Genomic DNA, 27360 nt, shown 5'->3' on the forward strand with positions numbered 1-27360 from the left:
TACTCATTATAGCGAGTAGAGAGATGAGTGTTGATGATATAAATAATTTGGATTTTATATTAAAAGAGTATTATTTAAGGAGGAATTGTTTGCCATAATTTTCTTTTGCTTTTTATGAAAAACATCTTTTACTTATGCATTTTTTATGTTAAAGTTTTTGTTAGTGGCATTTGAAGAATCGTTTATCAATTTTTATGAAAAATCTAAAAAATTCCAAGTATTATTAAGTAAGTTATAATACTTGTAAGTAAGTAATATTTTAGAAAATATTTCTTTAAAAAAAAAATTGGCTTAAGTATTCATGAGGGTTAAGGATGGTAATGTATTTTTGCATTATTAAATCATTTTTTTATAATAATTGTATAAAACAATTTCATATTACTTCTTTTATGACTGACACCCCCTTTTTTTGGAGGGGAGGGGGAAGTATATTCAGTGAATATATAAATAGAAAAAAGGCATGCAGTTCCAGGTCAAAATAAATAAAATGGGAAAATAATTTTCAGAAATATTTTGTTAATTTGAACATATAATAGTTTTAAAGGATTAGATTTTTTTAGAACTTAATTTTTTAATTAACCCTGCTGTTCTGTTCGTATTTACTACACGTATGTAGTGTTCGATTCAGAAAACTAACCTTTCTTGCAATATATGACAAGTGACATTTAAGAAATGGTTTAAACAATAGTAATGTAAGCTTAAAAATATTTCTAACAATATAAAGCATCTATAAAAATAAGAGAAAAATATTTGAAATTGACACTTACAATAATAATATAAAGCATCTACAAACAATAACAGAAAAATATTCAAAATTGAAACTTACCTTTATTTACAATTTGAACAGTAATATCTTACATGAGATTTGCAAATGTGATTCTTACAATTGTAGCATAACATATTAGTTTTGTTGTCATCGCTCGATGGACAGAGCTTGCCCCTCACATGTTCGATACACTGAAGTATTCTCAGCAAATCCCGATGGTACGTTTTCCTTTTTATCTGTATTCGTTTCACTGTTTTTATTGAGCCTTCGCTTCTTGGTAGTGTGTGGAAAAATGGGTGATTTTCCCAGTTCTTCCAAAAAATTGCCTTACTTTTGTGAATTCATTTTTGCTGCATTCACTATGTACTGAAGTTCACAGAACAAATGCATTGTACCTGGAAGTATCAAGCATGTTATAGAATACTATCATGGACCACCAGTGATTTGTTTTTCTTTTACAAATGTATGTGCTTAAAAATTGATCGAGGATATCCACAGCTCCTTTAGTTGAATTATAATCTAAAATCATTAATGATTTTTTTGTCAGGTCTGTTGCTAAATTCTTTGTCATGATGCAAAGTGCTCATAAGAATAGCATTCTTGTTCTTTTTTGGGATGCAGTTTACTACTATTGTGTCTTCTGTAAAATAAAATAATAAACTGCAAACTTCTTTGTTTTGTACTTTTTTCAGGACACTCTGATTTATTTTTCTAATGGTGCCAAGCATAGTCATTCTCCATTTTAGAAGAAGTTGTCCTAAATTATAAGACGTGAAAAAATTATCGCATATAATATTGTGCCCCGAACACCCATAGATCGCATATAATAAGACCCGAATACCCATACTACTTGCATTCCCTATTTTTCTCTGGCTTTGACCCTTGATCTCTTCCAGTGTAAATTTGTGTTTTCAGTACATACGAAGTTTTACTGTTGCATAAAGTCCATATTTTGATCCCGTATTTAGATGGCTTACTTGGTATATACTGTTTGAAAAGACACTGACCACGATATCCTACTAATTTTTCATCTACAGTAATATTTTCATTCGGATTATATAATTTTGGTAGAATTTATATCCACTTTTCACAGATATCTCGCACAGCAGCTAATTTATCCAAATTTCTTCTTTCTTTAAGAGTGGATTTATTATCAAAGCGAATAACTCGCGATATGGTGCAAAATGTTTCGAAGGACATTGTCGCACAAAATATATTTCTGCCGATTTCTTTACCACATAAACATTTTGATTCTCTAATATCAGCTAGCAATAATAATCCAACATATGCTTGCAAAGTTTTACTTTCAATATTAGTCATTTTTATGATTTTGTTTTCAATCGTAGAATTGAATACTATCTCAAATGCACTTTTTACATCTTCACAATCCTTGCTGTTGCATATCTTGTGACCCCTAGTGTAGTTAGCAGCTGTTGATTGAGAAGAATGTGGCAGCGGATCCAACTTCCACTTTATTTCACAATTCTTCGATTGAATACTCCCTTTATAGTTCATTTATTGAATATCGGTATCAAAATCATTGCCAGAACTTTCACTGTTTATTTCATCACATATATGATTTTCATACTACGATACTTCTTCGCTTTCAGAAGCTTCTATTAATTTATCTATATCAGCGTGACTCAAATTTCTGCGATTTGTCATTTTTTATCTCGCATTGGTAAGCACAACTCTTTTACAGTGTATCAGAAAGGGAAATACAGCAGAAAGAAAGAAACACTGTAATAAGAGCAAAGAGATGAGCCCCCTGCCAGTTGTATCTTGGACCTTGCATGCACTCTTGTAATGTGACCAAACACATACATCAACGAAACAGGTTTCAAAAACTGATAAATTACAAAAACTGTTGTTATTCTTTTCTTTTGAATTGTTGCAAACAAAAGTGAACATGTATGAGTAAAAATACGTGATTTTTTTTGCTTTGGGTCATACTAACCCGAACGATACATTAGGTATAAATTGAAAAATATTCCTTCGAAATAAGAATAAACCTAAATCCCGCTAGGAGTTCATATTTATAATATTTACCAAAGATGTCAAGAAGTTAAATGAAAATCCTGTATTACATATTTTTACGAAGGTATAAATTTTATTTCAATTCATATAGACCCGAACAAAACAACAGGTTAATTTTAAAAATATTTTAATTATTTACAAATAAATCTTACTAGGATAATTAAATTTCCAAAGGAAAATAATTATCTGACCTATGCAAGACAGATTTGTAAAATAATGATAATTTTGTGGTATTACTTTATTTCTATTGAATAGAATCGCATAAAAAAATAAATTACATATTGAAGCTGCATTCAAAATAATATGAGCTTTATGAGAGATTTGTCTTTCCCGTTACATTTGCCTAGAGAATTCTAATTAAGTAAATAATCTTTAAATTGTTTTGGAGAATCAACTTTATCTATAAATGTAAATGCTTCAAATTCATTTTGAAAAAAAAAATTACTTATCATTATATGTTTTTACTATGTTGAAAATCTATGTAAAATGTTCAAGTCGTTAAAATTATAAAATAAGTAATCAGTATTAATAGTCATAAATTTCATTTTCAATGGCATAAGAAAGAATGCAGGCAACATGGTAAGTGAAAAGCAGCAAGCTTAGTCTTGACCAAGCAAGCATGGTAAAGACTTAGCAACCATTGCTTAGTCTTTCTCCCTTCTGTGCTGTTCCAGGAGGCCCATAAAATGTATTTTCGTTGCAAGGGCTCTAGCTTAACTAGGAGCCTGGCAAGTGAGAGAATTTTAGCACCTCAAAACGCTGAAACGTTTTTCATGGACGAAAAGATATTGGAATCGTTTCTTCCTTCAGAGAAATTATTGGTGGGAGGCACCTACTGAGTCATAATTGAAATGCATGGTTAGTTTTCAGTCCTCTATTTTTGTCGATTATGGTTTGAGGGAAAGGTTCGTTTAATTTGTTGCTTCTGAATTTACACTCATGAGTGTTTCGAAGATTTTATTTGCATTTTATTGTTGTTATAGAATTAGGAATAAATTTTAAAAATAAAATATGGATAAAAGAATTAAACATAAAACGTAATTATCTTCGAATTTCCTTTGGATATTTTCTTAAAGTGTATTTTTTTACTTATCAAGAATAAAAACATGAATGTTTTCATGACATAAAAACCTTATTATTGTTATCCTTTTTTTTAGAATTAGTCTTTATTTTTATTTTTTTTAACCTTTAGAAAGCATGTGAAAATGATTATGAAATCTTCAATAAATGGGAAATTATTTTAGCAACAAAAAATTCAATTAAACAACAACAAAAATTTGAATTTGAACAAATTTTATTTAACCCTTGAGTGTATAACTTTTTATTTTTTCACACACAAAAAAATGTATTTGGAGTAACTGCATAAAATTCAGGAAAATTAAAGTTTAATTTTTTTGTGAATTTTAAAAAAAAATTAAAATATACCAAATGTAGCATTGTGAATTAAATAATATCCCTGTAACACAAATCACATTATAATAATTCTGCAGTAAAAATAAATGTCCGGCTTTACAAATATATACTTTCACAAAGCAAAAAATAAATAAATAGTGTTTTTAATGGCAGAACTATTCATATGACAGCCACTTGGCATTTTTCCAAGTTTTCAGTTTAAATGTAATTCTAGTACCACTATTTTCACATATCGGTATTTTCTACTTGTGTATCAAAAGGCAGTTAAAAATGCATTTTCAAACATTCTATTGCACTTAGTAACAGTCATCTGAAGCTTATAAATGGAAATAAAACTGTGTATTGAAATGGCTTGGTTTGGTAGCCAAATAACTTGAGTTTATTGACTCTTGCACCAATAAATCCACCAAACAAATGGCTGCACGATTGTACTGTAGTGTTAATTTTTTTTTTTTTGGTAAAGCAATAAATGTAGAAAAATCGATTCATAATTTAATAAGGTATAAGAATAAAAACATAATGAACAAACAAAGATTTCAAAACAAATTTGAATAATCAGTGTCAATAAAAATAAATAAATAAAGAGGAAGGATATATTTATTTCCTAAGCATTCTAAAAAAAATTAATATCTTATGCATAAAAAAAAAAGCTGCAACTTTTTGCAACCGTAATAAAATAAAAATAAAACAATAATTGAATTCAGGTTTTCTTTACTGATAAATAATGTTTCATTCCCTTAGTTACCATCTGACCTGCCCTTTTCCTTCATGAGCATAGCATAACTTGAAAAGCACTCATCAATCACTGCCAAGGGTTGTTGCGAAATCCCTATAGCGAGCATGTAGTGCGCTGATCGCGAATTGCCCTTCATCCCTCAAATTCATCTAAACATCCCAAAGCGGCTGAGTCGGGCCCCTGTAAAATGGACGAATTAGGGCTCATAGGGTTAATCCGGTTCTGTCTGGGAAGGAGATAACAAAATGGGGGTCGAGATCTCTCCTTGAGGAACATTTAACGGAAACTATGTCTTGAAAATGCCTTAAGTCGGTTTTAAAAGTTTTGGTAGGGAATGAGCTGATGGGAAGAAAGAAAACGCAGTAAACTCGGTGCTCTCCATTTTCTGATTCAATTCGTGTGACGTCACGAAAGATTAATTTTTCGCTTTTCTCCTGTTGTAAACATACTTGCAGCGCCATCTATTGATTATTACAGAAAACTCGCCGATAACTCTGACGGATGTTAGGCGAAATGTTGGAGTGGGTAAAGTGGTGTGGAGGATGGAGTAGATACGGAAACCAATCGGCGTTCACCTCGCGATCTGACGGAGACCAATCAGCGTGTTCGTATGCTCCGCTCTCCTCTCCAGTTGCAGGAAAGGAGAGCGGAGCATGCGAACATCTCTGTCAGATCGCGAGGGTGTTCGCTCTCCTTTCCTGCAGCTCGAGAGAAGAGCGGAGGAAGTTGCAGGAAAGGAGAGCGGAGCATGCGAACATCTCTGTCACATCGCGAGGGTGTCCGCTCTCCTTTCCTGCAGCTCGAGAGAAGAGCGGAAGAAGTTGCAGGAAAGGAGAGCGGAGCATGCGAACATCTCTGTCAGATCGCGAGGGTGTCCGCTCTCCTTTCCTGCAGCTCGAGAGGAGAGCGGAGGAGCTCTCTCTAGGAGGGGAAGAGTAGGAATGAAATTTGTAGTTTGACTATCTGAATAGAAAATATACCATCGAGAGTGGGTTTTCCACAAACTTTCTCGCATACTTTCTAATACATATAAATTTGTATCTTAGACGCATTTTTTCCCAACCTCTTGAAAGAGAAATTTGACACAGAACTAGAATCGTAGTCACATACCGAATTTGATATATTTAAGGTTTTCGACTCCATTCAGAGACTTAAAGAAAAAAAAGTATTTGGATCAATTTTTTTTTTAATTATAGAGGTAATCCATACTAAAACTTAATAATTCATGCAGAAAAAAGTATTCATTAAGTATATTTTTTTAATTGAGAAAACAGAATATTTTGACTAAATTTGACCAATCAGAAGAATATAACCTTTTGTATACATAATCATATGTTTGTTTCCTGGGTTCTGTAGTATAAATTTTACATGGTCTTGAACCATTTCTAAATTATAAAAGTTTCAGCATGCAATCTGTGTTCTTTTCTTTTCCCCCTAAATTTTTTCATCTGTTTGGCAACATTATAAACTATGTAATTTAGCAATGGATCATAATTTTACGTATATTCTGTTACAGGGCCTATGTAATGTTGCAAACAATAATTATACTGAATTTTATACAGATACATTAAATATTTTGCCCCTGTTTTTTAAATTGGCACTTTGTTAAAAAAAAAAATAATAACATTTTGAGAAGAATGCAAATAAAGATTTCATTGCTATTTACACAAGGAAAATATGCATCTTTTTCTTCTCTGATACAAAATAAATCTTTTTTTCTCCCAGCATAAATCGGTTTTTGTTTTCTGCACTGTTTAGCAGGACCTAACAAATGTCTTTTATGATCCCTCATTCGAGAGCTGGTTTTTCATCTAAAACTATCAATAACCCAGAAAATCCATATTGAAGTATTGTAATATAGGCATTCAGTTTAAGTGTTGTAAACTCAACAAATGTTTTTTTTTGAGTATTATCAACCAAACAACTCAATTTAAGGATTTGTTTGTGTTTTTCCCGTGAAAACATTTTTTTTCTTCACAGAGTCCAAAGTAAACTGGCTTTATACTATTTATCACATCATTTGGGGGACCAGGGGAACTTTTTTTTTTAAAAAAAAATATTTTTGGTTAATAACTGATATTTGCAAGGTAAGTTACCTGGTACTTTCTAGATGCTTTTGAATTATGACTTCTAAGTATCTATGAATTTTTAGATGAATGTAAATCAGTTCAGCAAGTAATTCATCATCAACGCACAAACAAACAATCAGCTTCTTTTTGTCTTTTATATACAAACATGGATTAGCTTCACTTATTTTAAACTCGAGGTTTGCCAAAAACTCTCCAAAATATTTATTTTTTTTGAGTCCATACAAACTGCATTTTAATCTGCTTACCTAAGTACCATTGCTGTAATCTTTTGATTGCTGCATGTATATATAATTTTATTAAATTTGTCATATAAAAATACTAAACAATGTCAAATTAAGTAAAGTGCATTATTTCTTTAGGGGCTATACAGGTAAATGGATGAATAGTTTCTATCTTTGTCACAGGATTGTATGTTTGCTCCTGGTCTATTACATAATGCTGGGTGAATCATTCAGAATTTAAGCTGACTTTGTATTTATTTATCATTGGACCCTCAGAATTTGATCTTGTAGGCTTACTAGCTTGGAATAATTGTAGAATTCTTGAATTTTTCTGAGATTTATGTCTCGCTCTCAGTTAATAAAAATATCCATTACAAGTCCATTGCACATTTCCATTATTTATTCTGCCTGCTTTTAGTTGCTTCTTTGAAAGTCACAAGTTCTTCAGATTCTGTGATAAAAGCTTCAACTGCCATTACAAAATCTTCATAGTGTGTAAGTTTTCTTAAATCTTTTCAATCTCTGTTTTCTGGTTTCTCATTTATTGTTTGAATTATAATTAGTATCCTCCTCCCATTCATTATCAGAAAATTCATCAGTTTTTGCTTGTGACTTTCCCTGATTTTCAGATTCAGAAGTCATTCAATGTTCATCTGTAATGAGAAGTGTTTATTAGTTCAATCTATAATACCGGAGAAAATTTTGCATCAGGATGTGCTGGCAATTTCGATAAAAGTTCTTTCTCTTCCATTTCCCACCATTTTTTTTGGGATGTATGGGGCTGTAAATCTTTAAATGATTCCTTTATTTTTCAACAGCATTCTAACATGTTATCAAATTCTTCTCTGTTGCCAATAATGATTTCTGTGACGATATGGTCCCAACTTCCAGCAAAAGCTATTTTTGGAGAGCACTAGCAACATCAGACCTTTGTTTCAGAAAGAAAACATGCCAAAACTTTGTAAATTGATCTTTAAAACAACAAAATATTGAAATTTCTTGAAATGTTTAGGAAATGGACCACATACATCTGCAAAAATTAATTCTCGAAGTGAGGAACAAATACTTCTAGAACCAAAGCTTAACCTGTAAGCTCTTCCATAATTATATTCCTTATAATTCATCTGGAATATTAACTTTGATGTTCAATTTATGATTTAAGAAATATCTCACATTCCACTTAACTTTGTAACCCTAGTTTTCATGATAGAATGCTGTGGATAAATTGATTTCATTAGATATCTTTGAGATGATGACTTGCATAGTGGTCTTAAAATATACTTTTCCTTTACTTTGAGTATGGTGTAAATACAAATATCATCAATCTACAAAATCGACTGCAACACTCTGTAATAGCTGATTTGAAAAAACTATTTTTATGCCCATCGTGTATGGCTGAAACAGATAATAAATTCTTGCATATTTCAGGAACATACCTTATGTTAGCTCTTAAAATTGCTTCTTATTATTAACTACAGTAACAATCTAAAGTGTACCTTTACCAAGAGAGAGAACTTTTCTTAAGACTTAAGTGGTCTATCATCTACCACCTGGAACAAGATTTGACCCGATAGCCCTTTTTAAGGCTGTAATTTCAGTTATTGGACTTGCTATTTACCACTGTTTTCTTTGGTAACACAGGATTCTTATCCCCACCCCACCCATCTTTCGCTACAAGAGCTTCTTGTTCATGTGCTGTTTCTTTCTTGCAATTTTTAATATCTTTCACAAGAACATAGTTAAGTAGTTAATTCATCAGCTGTTCTTTGATCTTCACCTAACAATAACCAACTACTAGACCTAAATGATACATATTCATTGGTAATGTACCTAAATGATTGCAATGTAGCAGCAACTCAGATAATTTGGCATCATTTTTATTGTGTAATCCTGAAATTAATTCATTCTATAAATTCTTTAACTTTAGAAGACAAGTTGTTATGTTTTCATTTCATCTAAACTGCATGCATATATTATACAGTTTGTTTTCTGAAGACAGTATATAACTTGTGCATTTCCATTCAGATTCCTTGAAACTGTTTTGAAAGGCATTACTTTTTTTCTTCCATTATTAAATAGGTTAACAATACCATAGTATCAGTATTGCCGTCTGGAAACCTTTGAGGCTTTTCTCATATCTCTCTTGGTCTGTTTCTTCTGTTCCCATGAAAAGGATTTCTGGCTTACTGAAGTTTCTTGAACCTTTTCTAATATACCATTGTAGCAATGTAAAATAAATTTAATTCTGTATTTCCATATTAGCTAATATTTTTGGCCATCTAATGGATTTATTTGGACTTTTGCTGAGTCCGTACTTTTGAAGCAATTCATGAGATGATAATATTTGGATAGGCTTTAAAGGAAGATAAACTTGCTGTGTTTTAAACATGAACTCGTTGAATTAAAAATTTTATATCATATGCAATAAAAACTATATTGTTTCCATAACCTGATGAAACTTGTAGTTTATTTGAATAGAAAATACTCATTTTTGTTTAAATTCAAAATATAACATTAATATTTCATAACTTATTCGACTTCTAATCTTATGAGATTTTAAAAAATGAATTAAAAATACAGAATTAGCAGAGCTGTTGCCAAAAAGAAAGTAAAGCATATAAACTTAATTATTTTCTTTTTAAAATTTCATCTGAAAAAATAGGAAGAATTAAAAATTCAAGTGGGAATTCTCTTTAGAGATCCAAAATATGAATTATGAAATTTTAAGCAATTGCTGACTTGCCAAAGTTCCTTGCCGTGTGCTGCATGCTATAGAATACTGGTGTTTTATTCATTGTGGCTAGCATATATAACTGCACAAATGAATTGCAGGTGATGAATTAGTCTAAAATTTGATTACAACTTATATTTTTGCCACACAAATCTGAATTGTGTATTTTATTAAGTATTTCTAGATTATCATTGCACTATTGCATAAAATTATCCATTAAAAAAAAAAAAAACTAATTGGCATTCAGCATGGCTATGATTGATGGAGCACATGGGTGTTGCCAAAATGGCCCTGTGTAGAATCAGATTCATAGTAGTTTAATCTAAGGACTGGAATTTTCATTCTGAATTGTTCTTGCTATTTATTGTTTATTTATATTTTAGGGATTTCTTGATGTTTCCTTAAAAATCTGGGTGAATTATTTTGGAATATTTCTAAAATGTATAAATGCTATGTACTTTTGTATCAAAAGTTGTGGACAAATCCTCTTATGTTTTTTTTATGGTGCAAGATATTTTGAATTAATGAATCTGCTTTATTTTTATGTTTAGCTGTGTAGATCTTTGTCATGGTATGTATAACTGCCAAACTGTTAAATGACATGCTCAGTTACTTTTCTCATAAGAGTAATCAATAAGATCCTACAAATGTATTCCATATAATTTTGAAATCTTTTGCAGTACTTTTCTCTGTTACTTTTGGCAAATAAACAAGCTGCTATTAATTTCAATCTAAAACTATTCACCAAACAAAATAAGAAAACCTGCTATTATGAGCTATTTTCCAAGTTTGACTGTAATATCATTAGCTGAATCCATTTGATTATATTTAGAAGTAGATTTAGTTTTTTTACAGAAGTTATCAACTATGCGTGGTCAAATGATGAAATATTTTAACTTATAACATCTGCTTTCATTCACTAATACATTCCTGTGACATATCCCGTAAATGAAATTATAAATTATGATCTTTGAAAATAAACATATCTATAAATTCCTTTGAAAAACTAAAATATTTAAGAATGAATTTTCATAAAATCATGTGAAAATGAGATGCACAGCATAAAATTTCTACAGAAAGAAACCTGAACAACTTTTCACATGCCTCTGTAAGCGAGTATTTAACTATTAACTTAATTGTCCCTATTTGAACCCGACTCAAGGTAATTTAATCCAAGGATTCAAATATTAATTCTTCGTTGTTTTTAATTTTTATTTGTATTCTAGACATTTAGATTTTTCTTTATAATTTTGGATGAATTATTCTGGAATATTTCTGCAATCTGTAAATGTTTTGTACTTTTATCCAATAATTGTGGATAAATTCTCAGTCCTGTTGTATAACAAAATGCTTTGAGTTAATAAATTTGATTAGTTTTTTTACTGTGTTCTGCAGTTCTTTTCATCTCTATTATGTTTAATTTCTAAACTGTTAAATGATTTTCCGAGCTGCTTTTTTACATCAGGGATAGCTGTAAATTATACAAATGCATTTTGAAGTCTTTTAGAGTTCTTGTTTCTATGTTATTGTTCACAAGTAAACAAACTGCAATGAATTTCAAACTAAAATTTTCTCGCCTCACAACAAAAGATACTATTTTTAAAATTTGTCTGCAACATTTGTTCACTTTTATTTAAAAGCTGTGTTAACTGCTGTAAAGGGCCATCAACTACTCCATATTGAATGCTGAAATGCTTTTAGCCTGGCTCTGCTACTGTGCAGTGAATAATGCATTTCCATAACATACTGTAATTTGTGCCCTTTAAAAATTTATAGAGAGAGATTCTTATATATATATATATATTCCTTAGAAACGCAAAAATATTCAAGAATAAACTTTGATGAAATTCCATGAACATGAGATTCAGTTACAAATAGGAATGCCTCTGAAATGCCTTTTTCAATATTTAAGCCATTTGAAAGTGTTGTAATTGCAGTGGAAAAAGCTCTCTTGAAGTGCTTTGTAGAATTTAGCTTTAATAAAATGAATTAACTTTTTCAAAAATTATAACTATTCCTAGGATGATGCACTCAGTGGTAATGTCTGTTGCCAACCAGCTACCACATTTATTTTTTAATGAATGATAGGAAGGAGATGTACTTCCAACTTCCTTTGATAAAGTCATGTACAGTGGAATACTGTTAACTTTTTGACAATAATTGTATTTATTAAAATATAATCTTTCTTTGTTTTCATTCGTCATATTGGAAATATGACATTAAATGTTTTTGTGATGAAAATGAAAGATAGTTATTTTACTTTTCTTCTTCCATAGTAATTTTAGTATAATTTCATACACATTTTTGTGTGCATTGATATTTAGCTTTAGTAAAATTACCAATATCCATTTACCATGCATAGAATTATATTTGAATTGATTCAAATGCTGTAGAATAATAAAAATGTCTTTTTCATAATACTTTGATTTAAATCTATAATATACTTCCATTGTTTGAATGCTCATACTATAAATCTTAATTCAACAAAAAAGATTTTCTATGATTTTTCTTTCTACTTGATATTCTATGAGCAATGTTCTTTAAATTTTTGAGCAGCTTCTTAATTTCGAGGTGTGTTCCTTTTGTAAAATTAACAAAATATTGAAAAAACTTTACTGTATGTTTCAAAATGCCATGAAAGTTCTGGGCATAGCATAACTGACATTTGTTTTTTTTTTTTTTTTTTTTTTTTCTTTTGTCTAAGTACATCTTCCATACTACCATCTTCTAAATGTTTCTGTCATTTGCCTTCACTTCATATTTATCAAGTATTTCTAGTGATATAAAGTGTTCCATGTTTTGCCACTTTTCATTGCATCAAGAATTCTCCCATCAGAAGTAGAAAAGAAATCTATTCTTTACCTGTATGACGACCACTTTTAAGGACTGATAAAGGCTAATCGTGAAATAAAAAAGAAAAGAAGAAAAAAAAAACTGCATTTTCATAAAGATCCATGGTTGCAGCAATATGGAAATTATTACTTTAAAATTTGATTAATCTGCTTAAATGGTTATGTAAAGCTCTACAACTATCAATTCAAAACGATTAAAAATAAAGTAGAACATTCAAAACTGATTATCCTTATAGTTACTTTCTAATAAATTAAATGAATTTAATTTATTAGAAAGATAAAAAGTTAATATGTATCAAATGCATGATTAATGAATAAATATTTCCCTGGTTCATTCCAAAACCATAGTCATTGTTGTAATGACCATGTGGCAAAATTTTTAACATATCTTGCCATAAATAGGAAAATGCTTCGAAATCGTACTCAACTGATTTCTTATTATAAATTTCACAAAAGTCAAATAGAATATATGCTCTTTTTGATTTTATCATTAGTATTTAATAATAGTTTATATTTGCAGCAACTTTCATAAAATTAGTTAAAATCATAATACTTTTATAAATGAATATTTAATTCAACAAAGCATAATATAATAAAATAAGAATTTTCTCACCTCTCTTACAACAGTTCTAACTGTACAAGCTGCAGAAAATTTCAACATCTCGCAACTACTTCAGTTGGGGAGAGAAAAAAAGAAAAAAAAATTGTGCTCTTACCCCCATCTTGAACTGTTCGTAACAGAGATATTTGACCAATGGAAATTGAAGAGATAGTGATATAAAGACAATATTTATGAAGGTTTTATTTGAGAAATGCGTACATTTTACTTAGGATAAACTTACTTTTAGGATGAACGCCTCGAAAAGTCAGAGCTATATATATATATAGCTCTGAGCTAGCTATAAATATTACCTAAAAGGCATCAAAGTTTGACAAAATATTTTTAAATTATATACAATTCTTTTAAACATATTTGAACTTCCTTTTTAAAAATGAGATTTTTATGAAGTGTTTGGAATAAAAAATATATTTAAATATTAAATATATTTTCAAAATATTTAATGCTGACAAAACTTTAAAAATGTTTATTTTCCACAACGTAAAAAGTTCTGTATTTTTTTAATCCATGTTTCCACATGCATTTTTTTCATGGAAAGAAAATTTTGTTTTATGTAACAGTTTTTAAATTTGCTGAAACAATTTAGGATTTAAATGTGGTAACTGCTAACATGTTACTCATAAAATATACTGATTTATAATGCATATATATATATATATAAAGAAAATATTTCAGAATTTCTAAAATTAAGATGTTACATTGTTTATATGTAATTCACTGAACTTAAATGTCTCATCTTTTTATTTTGAATTTTAAATATTATTTATAGAAAATAAAGGGAAAGAAAATCATGAACTAATTGGTGAAAACGAAATAAGCTGACATATTTTTAAAAGGGGGGGGGGCATGATAGATAAAAGTTTCAATGAGCGGCTTTTAAGTGTCAATAATACAGCTTTTATAAATGTTAGTATTCCCATAAATGGGTTCAATTTACTAAAAATTAACCGTTTATCTAAAGGTAATTCCTTTTTTCTGTTGAATAATAAATACCATCCATATGACTTTTATACCAAAATAATATATATTTCGTATTATAAATTTTTTTGGGAGCTTGCATTATTTTGACCAAATAAACACATCCTGATGCACAAGCACTGAGGATTTTCTAATCAGTCAATGGACATGGCATACATTCGCGCCAAGTTGGAACTTTCTGTAGGCGATAAGATGCGAAATGTGAGGAACTACATCACTTTTTAATAACTTTAAAAGTCAAAAGTTATACCCCAAAAGCAATAAATCAAATTTTTTGCATGTTTTTATTTAGAGTACCCCCCCCCCCAAAAAAAAAAGAATGGTTTCAAATTAGAATTATTTTTGCTCCGAATTTATGCTTCTCCTTTCAGGGATGTTAGGTTTTGCTCTTTGGTTATTTCATATAACGGCTTTAAGTTTAAAGTACCATTTTAATGCTGTTTTTCTTACTTTTTTCAGATGTTTTTCTTAAAATCCTGTTGTGGTATCTGCTTGCGTTGTAAGCCGCAGCCTAATTACTTGCTAGTTTGAATGGGAGAATGAGAGAATGATCACTACATTAAAAGGTCAGTTTGAGAGGGTAATTGGTTTCAGATTAAGAACGACAGTATGCCTATAATTTGGGTAAAAGAGATAAGCAACAAATGGATTTTGAGTGAGTGGATCAGGGTAGCCAGCCGACCGGGAGATGGGGGAAAAAATCAGGAAAGTTAATAATAAAACTGGGATTCTTATCGAACTTGATTATTTTTTCTTAAATAGAATGAAACAGCGTTGATAAACTAATAAAAATAAAACCTTTACTGATAATCTAAAACAGAGGCCATCCGTGTTTGTGCTCAAGTGACAGGGTGCAAAAGATTTACTGGTTGCGGATATTTACATTTCTGAGGAATCAAAATTTTGAGAATTACTATTTGGGAAGTTCCTTCAATTCTGAAGAACAACTCTCATGAATCCTGCTTATAATGGATTTTGATTCAAATTGTACTTGCTGTTTTGTGTCTAATAACAAATTTATTATTTCCCTTACTTTCATATTCTATATTCTTATTTAAAAAAATTTATTTCTCTACTCCATTTTTTTGCATTATTTATGGTATTACAATGATAATATGTATAATTCATTAATTCATCATTTTTCGATCGAGTCGCAATTGAGGGTAGGTTTAGCATTAGCCACAACAGTTTAGGTACAATTAACATTTGAAACTACAATAGAAAAGTAAGATTAACCACCATATCTAATTTATTGCATATTATATAATATTTTCTGTTAATTTTTTTTTTTTTTTTTTTTTTTCCCCAGAGTTTTAAATTATTGACACAATTGGAGAATGTGGTTTTGCATTCTGTGGGAAAAGGCAGACTAATTAACTCAAACCCAACTCTTGTTACTGTTATGATTTTAAGCTTTTATGGGTCTCTTTTATTTAAAAGTGTATATAATATATGGAGCTGTTTTTCTCCCCTTTTCTTCTTTCAAGACTCAAATTGTCAGGGAACCATCATTCCACATGTTACACAAGCAAAGGTATTAATTTTGAGTCTTAACATTCAAAACTATTTAAATTAGATTTAAAATATTGACCCATTATTATAATAATAAAAAACTAAAATAAAACAATTTTAATTAAATAAGTATTTTACAATAATTATTTTTCTCCACTTCTCGGAGATCTTTTTGTTGAATCTTGGAGTATGATATTGTGTTATGGATGACATAAAATGGATGTTATTGCTAATTTTAACATTTTTTAAAAAAAGTTTTGCTCGTTTATAACTCCCCATACATTCAACAAAATACTCTATAATTTAAAAATAATATTAAACACAAATTAATTTGTTTGGTACATTGTAAGTATACATTTCTTTTATAATTTTCTTAAAAAAAAATAATAATAATAATAATAACTTTTTTTTAGAATGGCAACATTTTCCTTATACATATTGCTGTATATGAAACTGTTTGCTGCAAAAATTTAATAATTCATTCATACTATCTTTTTTGAAGTATATACCTTTTAAAATCTTTCTTTTTATGCAATAAGGGGGGGGGGAAAAAGAATTTTCTTCTGTTAATAAAATTTCAAGTTCAAGTCTGATTTGATTGTTGGGAAACATTAAGGACAGGAGTGAACCCACTAGAAGGAAACAAACCATTTCATTCTTAAGTCCTCTGCCAATGTTTTTGTACTGCATTTTTCATCAGTAAATTTGAGAAACAGTTCTGAGCTAAATGTCAGTCTAGATAGGCAAGTATCTTCTAGCATTAGTTAATATATTTGCATATAAAAGGGGAAAGGTTTTACATAACTGCAGCTAATCTGAAATTTAATAAGTGAATGTTTTTTTCACGTATCATTTCATTACTAAATTCAGATTCACTATTATTTGAACAATTTTCTTAGTGTGGAACAGCTTCCTTCGTTTCGATGTTCATTCTTTTTGGAAAATTAACCAAATATCTAGATATTGAATAAGCTTTACTATGCACAACACAATGCCACGAAAGTTCTGGGCATAACATATTTAACAATTAGTTTTGTTACAACACTTAGTTTTTCCATTTTCTAAATACATCTTCCATACTACCATCTTTGAAAAGTTTTTCATTTGCTTTTATCTCATCAAGCATATCTAATAATATAAATACACTGGTGCAAGTTTTACAGCTTTCCATTACATCAAAATACTCTCATCAAAAGTAGAAAAGAAATCTATTCTTACCTATATATCGACCACTTTTAAAGACTAAATCATGAAACAAAATTAGAAACAACACAAAAAAACTATGCACATTTTCATAAAGATCCATGACTGTAGCAATACAGAAATACTGAAACTATTGCTTTAAAATTTGATTAATTTGCTTACATGATTATGCAAAGCTCTACAGTTAACAGTTCAAAAGGATGAAAAATAAAATAGAGTATTTAAAACTGATTATCCTTATAGTTACCAGAGGAAAACTAGTATAAACATGTTAATTTGACTGTAGATTTAACACCATAAAATTTAGAAGATATGTTTATAAATATAGCAAATATATCAAGATTTGGAAATTTTTGACAACGTTAACAAAGCTTTCACATACAAAATTTCAAATAATATAGTTGAAAAACATAACATTTCATGCTAGTTTAAAGTTATTATCTTATTAACTATCTGTTTCACTCTGATTATTAAACTATAATTTTTGTAAAATAATCATTTTAAAATACACACTGGAATGTATTTTATAGAAAAATAATGAATGCATATCAAATACATAATTAATGAATAAATACTTAGCAGATTTAATTTCATGACAATCAAATAGTATAAATTATCGTTTTTGTTTTTGCATGAACATTTAATAGTTAATATTCATAATTATTAAATTATATTTGCTTAACTTTCTTAGAAATAGTTAAAAAATAGTGGTTTTGTAAATAAATATTTGATACAACAAAACATAAAACAATAAGAATAAAGCTCACCACATTCAAAGCCGGCGGTTTAGTTTAAGCTGTGCAAGTTGCTGTACTTGTTGCGGCTGCTTAGATTGAAAAAAAAAATCGTCTTTGTTCTAGGCCCTCTCGTGAACCGCTTGGTAACGGTTGGAGATATTTGGTTAATGGTAGTTGATGGGATGGACTTTCGTTACTCATCAAAACAAAACTAACAAAAATAGTTATTAATAAATACTTAGAGAACGGTCGCCGATTGTTATTGATGATTTCCAATACCGGTATTGCACTCGACCTGTTGATGTGCAGACGCCTGTGATATACCATCAAGAAACAGATGGCGCTGATATAGCCGGCTTCTCCTGTGGTTTCGTTCCGGTAGTGGATTTTCATTGGACCAAATATGTCACATGATTTATCAGCTGAGAGTTGGCCTCTTTTTATATTTTTGTGTTCGTGTGTCAAAAAAAAAAAAAAAAAAAAAAAAAAAAATTAAGGGAATGCAGACAAACTTACTATTAAACGAAATCTTATTACCAAATGAACATTAACTATTTTTATTGAAACTAGTATCTTTAGAAACAACAAACTCCGAAAATTCAATAATGTATCACCGTTGCCAATCTGAATTAACAGCTATTTACAAAATAATATTTATAATTATTAAACTATTCTTGAGTTACTTTTAAATGAAATATTTATAATTTATGCCGCAACAATGTTTTTATTATTGCATGTTTGCCTTTTTTTCATCGCTTCTGCATACACGAAATTAAATTTCAATTTGCGATGGATTACTTGCACTAATGCCTAGCGATAATCCCATGGATATGCGTGTATGATATCTGCCATAATATTCTAATGGAAATGTGGGCAGACAGGAAACGAAATTGTCCAAATATTGTCATCCAATCTGCATAAGGTCAATGGAAGAGCCAATGTTTCTTCCTTCACGGAGAAAAGAATGTAATATTGGTATTTTTGGTAAAAGCAGGGGTTCCTCTCCCTCTTTCTTCTTTATATTACGATAGCGAGGAAAGCGTTAACTTGTGAGTCACTTAGGGAACGAAAGCAAATTCGACTTCAAGAAATGGAAACAAATTTGAAATAAATCCTATGAGAAATACTCTGAAATTTGAATGAGAATGCATTAGAGTACTTTGATTTAGTATCCTTGTAAATCAAAATCAGGTGCCTGTTTGGTCCAGGAAAAAAGCATTTGGATCATCGTTTCAGTACGCCATATCTTACTCGGTTAGTAATAATATTCGAATAGTATGATATTGCTAATCATATTCCAAGTTATTTAGAACTAGTGCTTTTGATTTTTTCCTATATTTTAATTATATATAATCTTAGAAGATTTCCGAATATCGCTGCTTTTGAAATTATTTATTGATCTGTTTTGTTATGTTATGATTGCTATATCTCAGTGATTGACTTGACTTTTTGCATTCAGTTTCTTTCATTCTTTCTCCCTTCCTTTCTTTTATTTATTTTTTAGAGTAAGGGGAAAGAAACTTGTGAGAACTAGTGTACAATGCAAAAAAATCGCTGTGAGCTCAGCTGTGCCCATAGATGAATGGCGACCGTCTCCAACACCTGTGCAGGAAACAGCAACATCCTATTTATTATAACTGTTTCTATATATTTAGAATTGTTATATTTTTCCTATTATCACAAAATACTCAATTAACACTCTTAAGATATCTTCATAATATTGTCTAGTATTTAGAGTATCTCACAGCATCATGGAGATACCATAAATTATTTGATGCAAATATATTTGGCAACATTCAACATAAATTTAATTAAATACTACTGTTTTTGCATTATATCACTTCTTTAGTTTTGCGACATATTTTGCAATATTCATTTGTATGTTTGGAGATTTTAATAAGATTATTTTTCTCTATAGGTTAATTACGAATAAAATAAGCATTTTTGAAAGGAAGAGAAAGGCCCATCACAAATACTTTTAATTAAAACCAAATATTATTTGTGTATGAATTCAAATGAAAAATTAAAAGATTTTAGTTTTTTTCTGCAGCTTTGAAATTAATAATTTTTAATGACCAAATAAAATTGAGCATAATTATAATCAAATAAATCTTTGGATCTTGGCACCCATTACAGGTAATAAAATTTCGTCACATATTTTATCGTTATCACATTTTCACAAAAGATTCATTGCAAGTTATGATTGCTATATCTCAGTGAGAATAGAGAGTTTTGGAAAGGAAATGCCTCAAAAATATCTTGAAAAGGTAAGTGATTACATTCGAAAACGTATCTAGAGACTCAAAAAAAAAAAAAAGGCTCATGGTGGATGCCATATATTGGATTTGAAAAAGATGAGAAGAGCTTTAAATGTATATATGAAAATGAATGAATGTGTTGCTTTAAATTGCTCTTGTCTCATTCTAATAAGTTTGTAGCTTAGTAAATGTAATTTGCATAAGTATATCAATAAAAAAATCATATTCTGAATAAAATAGTACATAATTTTATAAGATTTTTTTTACTGCAGTTTATCTTTATGTATTTGAATTTATTTATTTTCTCCTGCCTTAGTAAAGGAACAATATTCCCAATGGTTTGGCTTTAAAGATTGTCCAGAGATTTCTGGCTTTCTCTTTGTGCTTTTGACTTTTAGGAAGTTCCTTTATGGCGAAATATATATATATATATATTAGCCTCTGGATTAATCCATTCAAAGAATCATCAATATAGCAAAGTAGGAATTGACAATTAAAAAATAGAATATTTTTCATGCTATAACTATACTATGAACTAAATTATTTAATGCAAAAAGAATGTTGGTAGTTCTTTTAGTTAGTGCATGCTCTTAAGAAAAAAATGCATAGAAATCTTATAAAAGTTGTTTTAGTGCAGATGGTTGAAATACGTTATAGAAATGTACAGTGTTGTTAGATTATCTATTCAAGTCTGTAATTTGTATATTTCTTCACTTTTGATTCTTGTTGAAATCTTTTAAGGATAATGTTAAAACTGTGTATTTATGTTTCCACCTTATATAACTATGTGCAGTTTTCTTACCCTGTTGGATGAAACATGATCATAAAAACATGTTGCATTATTATTTTTCACAAATTACAGCTTTGTAATGATTGACAGTTATTTGATTTTTCCATTTATATTTATTTCTTACATTTCTAAAGATTTCTTAAAATTATGTCTTTTGAGTATCAGTTTTATAAAAGGCTTCTGTATACAAGTTTTTTTTTTTTTTTTTTTTTTTTTTCACATGAAACAGATTTAGCTTCGTTTATTTCAATGATTCATAGAGAACTGATAAAACATGAAATATTTATTGCTCCAAAGCATTAAAAAATGTAAAAATAGAAATTAATTTTAGATTTCAGAAAAGGTAAATTATTTATAATTTTAAAGATTTATATTTTGAAAAAGTAAGCAATACAATAGCACTTGAACTACCTAGCTATGTATAAAATACCATTTCTAGATTTTATGCTTTGTATAATATATTACGCAGCATATTTTTGCAGTGTGTTGCTTGAATATTTTTTGGAAAATGGGACTTTTTTTTTTTTTTTTTTTTTTTTGCCAGTTTTCAACATAAAGAGGTCTATCAATGAAGTTAAAAATATTTTTTTTGCAATCTTTTTTTTTCTCATAATTTGATGAAGATATTTGTTAAATATTGTAAAATTTCAATTATGAACTAAGAGTTTTTATTAGCAAAACAAGTATGTGATAAATTGCAGTTTTAAAATGCAGCAGCAAGTGAATCAGTAAAAAAATCAGCCCACTTTGTAGTAAAATCTTTTCTCCCAAATGATTCCATTTATTGATTACGCCCATAGGAAGTGAATGAGAAATCTCTGAAGAAAGAGGGGGTAGAATGAGAAAACTCTAGATTTTATAATCCTGTTTTTAAGCTTAAAGCGGGCCATTTTTTCTGAAAAAATGCTTTTTTTTTTCTATGAACGTAAGAAAGAATGTGTACCATTGGCAGAAGAAAAAGGAATAAAATTAAATTTTTTTAAAAATTGTCGGTACATTTTTTTCTTCTCAGATCGGTATTTTTGCAAAATACATACTAAAACGTCATTGAAGTAATTTAGTATCGAAAGAAAAGTTATCTCAAAGAACACGGCAAATATGTTTACTGTTGAGGGGGAGGGAAGCCGGTTTTGTTTCATGTGAATGCAATACTTGTATTCGCCAAAATCAGCTTTTTAATAGTAGATTTAAAAAATACATTATTTTTTATATAGATAAGCAAATAGTTCATACTACTGTTTTAAATATCTATCGATTCTCTAGGGATGCCATATATCAGGTCACATAACCAATGCGATTAATCGGCAAAGGGATGATGTTAATTACAAATAATTAACCGGAATTGCATAAAATTCGCTACCTTATCGAGAAAATAAATGCCAACTAAAAAAAATAATCAACCGAGATTTTTTTTTTTTAACTTCCGCAATTTTTAGTAAACTATTGTCATTTGTACTGTCTTTAAACTATGTAATTTTTTGATTTATGTGCATACAAATTTAATACATCAAAAAAAGAAAATTCGCGCGAAATTTCAGATATTAAACTTCAGTTTGATAAAAACAAACAATTAGACTACACAGATTCAATGCGTGTTACGAACACAATGAAAAAGATTACTCTTGGAATAAAGGGAAGAGGTCGCATAGTGCACTAGAAGCCAGCTTGAAAGGTGCCTTAATGGGAAATGCTTATTTAACGTTTTTAAAGTCAAAAAACAAAAATGTCATCTATACTATCTTCCTCAGATTTTAAAAATTGTTCAGGTATTTTTCAGTTCCTGTAAACTATTTAATGGGTTCCATTTACAATATTTAACTAATTTGAAAGCTTTTAACTCAAAGTCGTCGATAATTTGATTATTTTTTCTTTAGTCCCTTGAATTTCCTGTTAATATATATATCCTGTCTAAATATAGTCTATATATTTTATTTCTAAATATAATCGAATATATTTTAGTTATTTTAATTTATAAACTAAAACTTGTATTCATTTCTGTATTGTTTTTATTGAATATATCTATACATCGAGTTTTCAGATCTTAAAAGAATGATTTTTAGAATTTTTTATTCACTCGAAGGCTTCACAGGAAGTTTTATAAGCAATTAGCGATAACAAATCTTCAGTAATTTGAAATCCGGTTTCTAAAAATTTCAAATGTTTTTTTTTTTTTTTTTTTTCCTTTCTCCCAGCTCTTTAGTTTTTTCAGTCAGTTAAATCAGTTTGTAGCTTTATTGTATTAGAAAAAAAATTGAAAATGTTTCTGTACTTTGTGAGAATATTATGTTTGAAAATACTTTCTCAAAAATTTTATTACCTTTGTATACTAAATGCATTTAGATAAAATGCATATATAAACTTTTCGCCAAAACATCGATAGAATATTTACTAAAAGTCGCCTTTGGCGAACAGTTGGTTCGCCGGGGAATGTTGGTTATATTTAATTTTATTTAAATCGTTTAGATATAACTTCAAGTCCATGATTCTCTCAAATTATTTGATATTAAAGCTGCATTATTTTGATTGCCATTCATATGATCTGCTCATTGTGCACATGGACATTCCCAGTGGAAATCAATCCCATTACATCATAGATCTATTAAAAGCGTAAATGTACGATTCGTTCATCATCTAAATTTTGTGTTACTCTGACTTCATTTATTTATATGTTTGTATACATGTTCCAAATATGGCAACTGTAGGTCAAACGGTCTGGTTTGTAGAGCGCCAACACATACGCACAGACACATTCATCTTTATCATTAATAGAGTAAGTTCGAATAAATGTATTCGAGAAATTCAGTCTTTCAATTCTTTATTTGTAATTTAATTTTGCCATTTTCAACAAAGAGATAATTATTGAATTGAATCAGTAAAATCGATGCAGAATCTCATTTCACCCCCCCCCCCTTTTAAGAAAACAAGAATGTTGCGCTTTAAAATAAAAAATACCTCTGTTCAATAAACCGGCAGCTCGGAAACTTTCTCGCTTTAATAAATATGGTATTCCACACCTTTTCGCAAAAACATTGTGGACCTTGGGCAAGAGCTGTGACAACAACGAGTGCTCAGATTTTTTATTTTCATAGCACCGCACATTAGAGTTTTGTGTTTAATTGCATAGCAAAATTAGTCGAATGTGTATTTAGGCATTATTTTTTTTCCCCAGCAGATCATAACCAAAATTTGACACAGAACTCGTATTTTAGTAACAAGATCGCATACCAAATTTCGTTTATCTGAATTGCTTATTTGTGTTATAGCGTTTACGTTGATCCGAAAGTACACATCAACCCGTTGAAAGAGTTCATTCAAATTTGATACTCACCTACACTTTAAATGTTAAAACTGTAAATCATATTTTATTCATATAGGTCGTACATTGTAATTATGGAGTTCACTTGTACTCAGAAAAACTATTAAAGCGGTCATAAAAGGATTACCTGTGAACACTGACTTAAAAGAGATAAAAACGAACTATCGGAGAAAGGCTTCCGAGTAGATAAAGTAAATCAACTTAAAAATTACAAAACTAGGGAACCCCTACCCATTTTTCAAACTCATCTGTTTAAAGCGGATAATATCCAAGAGATATATAAATTAAATACACTCTCGTATATCATGATTAGGGTGGAGGAATACGCAAATAAACAAAACCATCAGTGCTATAACTGTCAGTTAAGGAACCACGGCTCTAAGGGATATAAACTAAAAGCTAAATGCGTGATTTGTGCAGAAAACTACCAGTCTAAATATTGCCCCAGTAAAGGGCAAGTGCTATGAACCGCACACTACAAATTATAGACGCTGCCTCCGTTACCCCGAGGTTTTACAAAGGACAGCTATTCAAAACAGACAAAAGCTTCGCAGAAGCAGTTGGGATAAAAAGAAACTCCGCACCCAATAACGGTAATACGGTAGGACGGGTGGACCGCAAACGCAAATCAATAACAATAAATCAAGCAGCTGAAGCAAACCCTCCTCACCCCGGAAGTGAGCGGAAGGGATCAACTGATCCAGCTGTCTATGACAACAAACGCAGGAACGGCGCTCCCGCCACGAGGAAACATTCAAGATGTTTTGGCGCTTTCCGCCGAATTCGGATATATATTCAAATTAAGTAAGAACATACTAGCTATGCAAATTAAAGATAACGTGTGGGAGAAACTCATGATTCTAGCCGAGGCGCACAGGTCCTTTTATAAAAAAAGTGACAGAAATGGTAACACAATCTAAATTCTTTTTAAATATAGAATCGATTTTTTTTAATTATATGGCAGCATTTTTTTTTACCGAATTATAAAGCAACGCAATATAAAACTTTCAATATTTTTTATTAATTACTGTTTTTTAAAATAATGTTCCAAAAATTAAACGATTTTAATTAGACTAAGTTAGCCTGCACAGCCTTTGTAATACTAGTGAAAGTGCTAACTTAAAATACTTTGAAAATGTTGCAAGCATAATAAGATTCCAAGCACCCGCATCTGAAATAGAAGACATGCAATGGGCACGAATCGCATGATATTACTCAAATGTAAATAAATTCGGATTTTTTTTTTTTTTTTTTTTTTTTTTTTTTTTTTTAAGGCTTGCTGTAAAAAAAAAAAAAAAAAAAAATTAGTATTCCAGGAACCCCAAAAACGCGATCCACTCGTTCACACACCTCCAAAAGAAAGGAGGTATCGGTTCACAACCCCTTCGGGCTATTTCTACTGATGATGACTAGGAGATGAAGGGGGGAAAAAATCGTTGTAACCCGAGCAAAACCTTTCCACCACTGTTATTACCGTCTGTATTGTGGTTACGCCTCTGTAACTACAAAAAAATTATCAAGAGCTGAGTGTATTTTTCTTTGTTGCTTTTTTTAACTAATCATTCTTTGTTAAGATTTGTCATTTAATCAGACTCGTCATATTTAAATACTTCTTCATCCAACTAGAATATTATGTTAACTTGCATATGCATTTTGCGATTAATATTTATTATAGGTATTCATTATAAACTTCTCATGCATTCTACTTTCAAAATTTACATCATCAATGGAAAGATAAGAGAATACAGCAATTCAAAATTACCTAAATTTGTAACAATGTTACAAAAGACAAGAGAAATGTCACTGAGAATATTTTAAAATAATATTCAATACATTGCAATATTATAAAAATCAAATAAATAGTAAATGCGGGATAAGTTTAAAAAAAAAGTAAAAAATGCTTTCTTACGTATTATTATTCCATTTTCAGTCGTAATGATCCATTAAAATATCCCGAATTTTATTTTTAATTCATAAAATAAAATTAGGACTGTTTTTGGAACTTAAATAACATAATACCTAATAACATACACACACGCACACACAAAGGAGGGGGGAGGGAATGGAAAAAAATTGGCTTTTAACACGGAAGCATATACTTTAAATTTCACAGATATCTCCAAATTTTTCGTTTAAAATTATTCAAAAATTAAAGTGTGGAATATTCAGACTTTAATCTAAAAGTTTTAATTAACAAAATAAGATTTTCTTCCAAGAATAAAAGTGAATGTATATATATGCGACTATCAGTCTATTTAAAATATATGAACCATTGCACGTAGAGATACTAAATTTAGCACACGTATATTTGGGAGAAAGAAGTATGCAATTCAGTGCATTTAAAAATCTTAATACGAAAAATAATGTTATCTCTAACGTAAATTTTCTTAAAATTTTAAAAAATTCATTAATTTTATTGGTTTATCAGTCTTTGCGTATTTTTATTCTGTAAAAAGAATACAGATCTTAGATAGCATATATGTTTTATAGTCAAGATCTTCCGTTTATATTCACGTATGAAAAAATAAAGTTTTCATATAAACGAGAATAATAGATTTTTGAATATAAGATAAGATGTATTTTTATAACTATATCAAGCTTGTTAAGTTATTTATTTCATGTGTATATGAATTATTTATTTGATTACCAGAAATTCAAAAGCTTTGAACAGATTTAATTTCAAATAGTAGGAAATTTATCAACTGTTAAATTCTCTTATTGACTTGTGTGCTATTAATTAGCTGAAATGCACATTTAAAAATCCATTAAAACAATTGGAATTGTTTGTAATGGTAATAGGTGTAATTTTCATAGGCGTAATAGATGGTAATAGGTGTTCAGGTGTAATTTTTTAGAATGGAATTTCTATTTCAGATTTTCTTTTAAAGTTTATTGATTTTCATTTGAGAACTATATTTAGCATACTTTGACTTGAATAAATAATGCAGAGAATTGATATGATTTGCAAGTAAAAACTATTTTTTACTGTAAATTTTTAGAAAGTTATCACGGGAAAAAGTCAATATCTCTTTTAATTTTTAATTTATTAAAATTCTAATTAAAAATTCAAAAAAGTCACTTTCCTGCCCTCCAAAGTATAT

At 29.4% G+C, this 27360-nt stretch overlaps 2 protein-coding genes across 8 annotated transcripts in view; one reads left to right on the forward strand and one right to left on the reverse strand.

The window, feature by feature from the left end:
• LOC129960715 (uncharacterized) overlaps positions 1 to 18220 on the reverse strand; it is a 106328-nt gene extending 88108 nt beyond the window's left edge. Inside the window, exon 1 of the mRNA XM_056074288.1 lies at positions 18134 to 18220. The gene's annotated coding sequence lies outside the window, so the exon portion shown is untranslated. The remainder of the gene's footprint in view (positions 1 to 18133) is intronic.
• LOC129960716 (uncharacterized) overlaps positions 1 to 27360 on the forward strand; it is a 65483-nt gene that overhangs the window by 13901 nt on the left and 24222 nt on the right. The window lies entirely within an intron of this gene.

This window comes from Argiope bruennichi, chromosome X2, assembly GCF_947563725.1.
Source record: "Argiope bruennichi chromosome X2, qqArgBrue1.1, whole genome shotgun sequence".
NCBI classification, from domain to species: domain Eukaryota; kingdom Metazoa; phylum Arthropoda; class Arachnida; order Araneae; family Araneidae; genus Argiope; species Argiope bruennichi.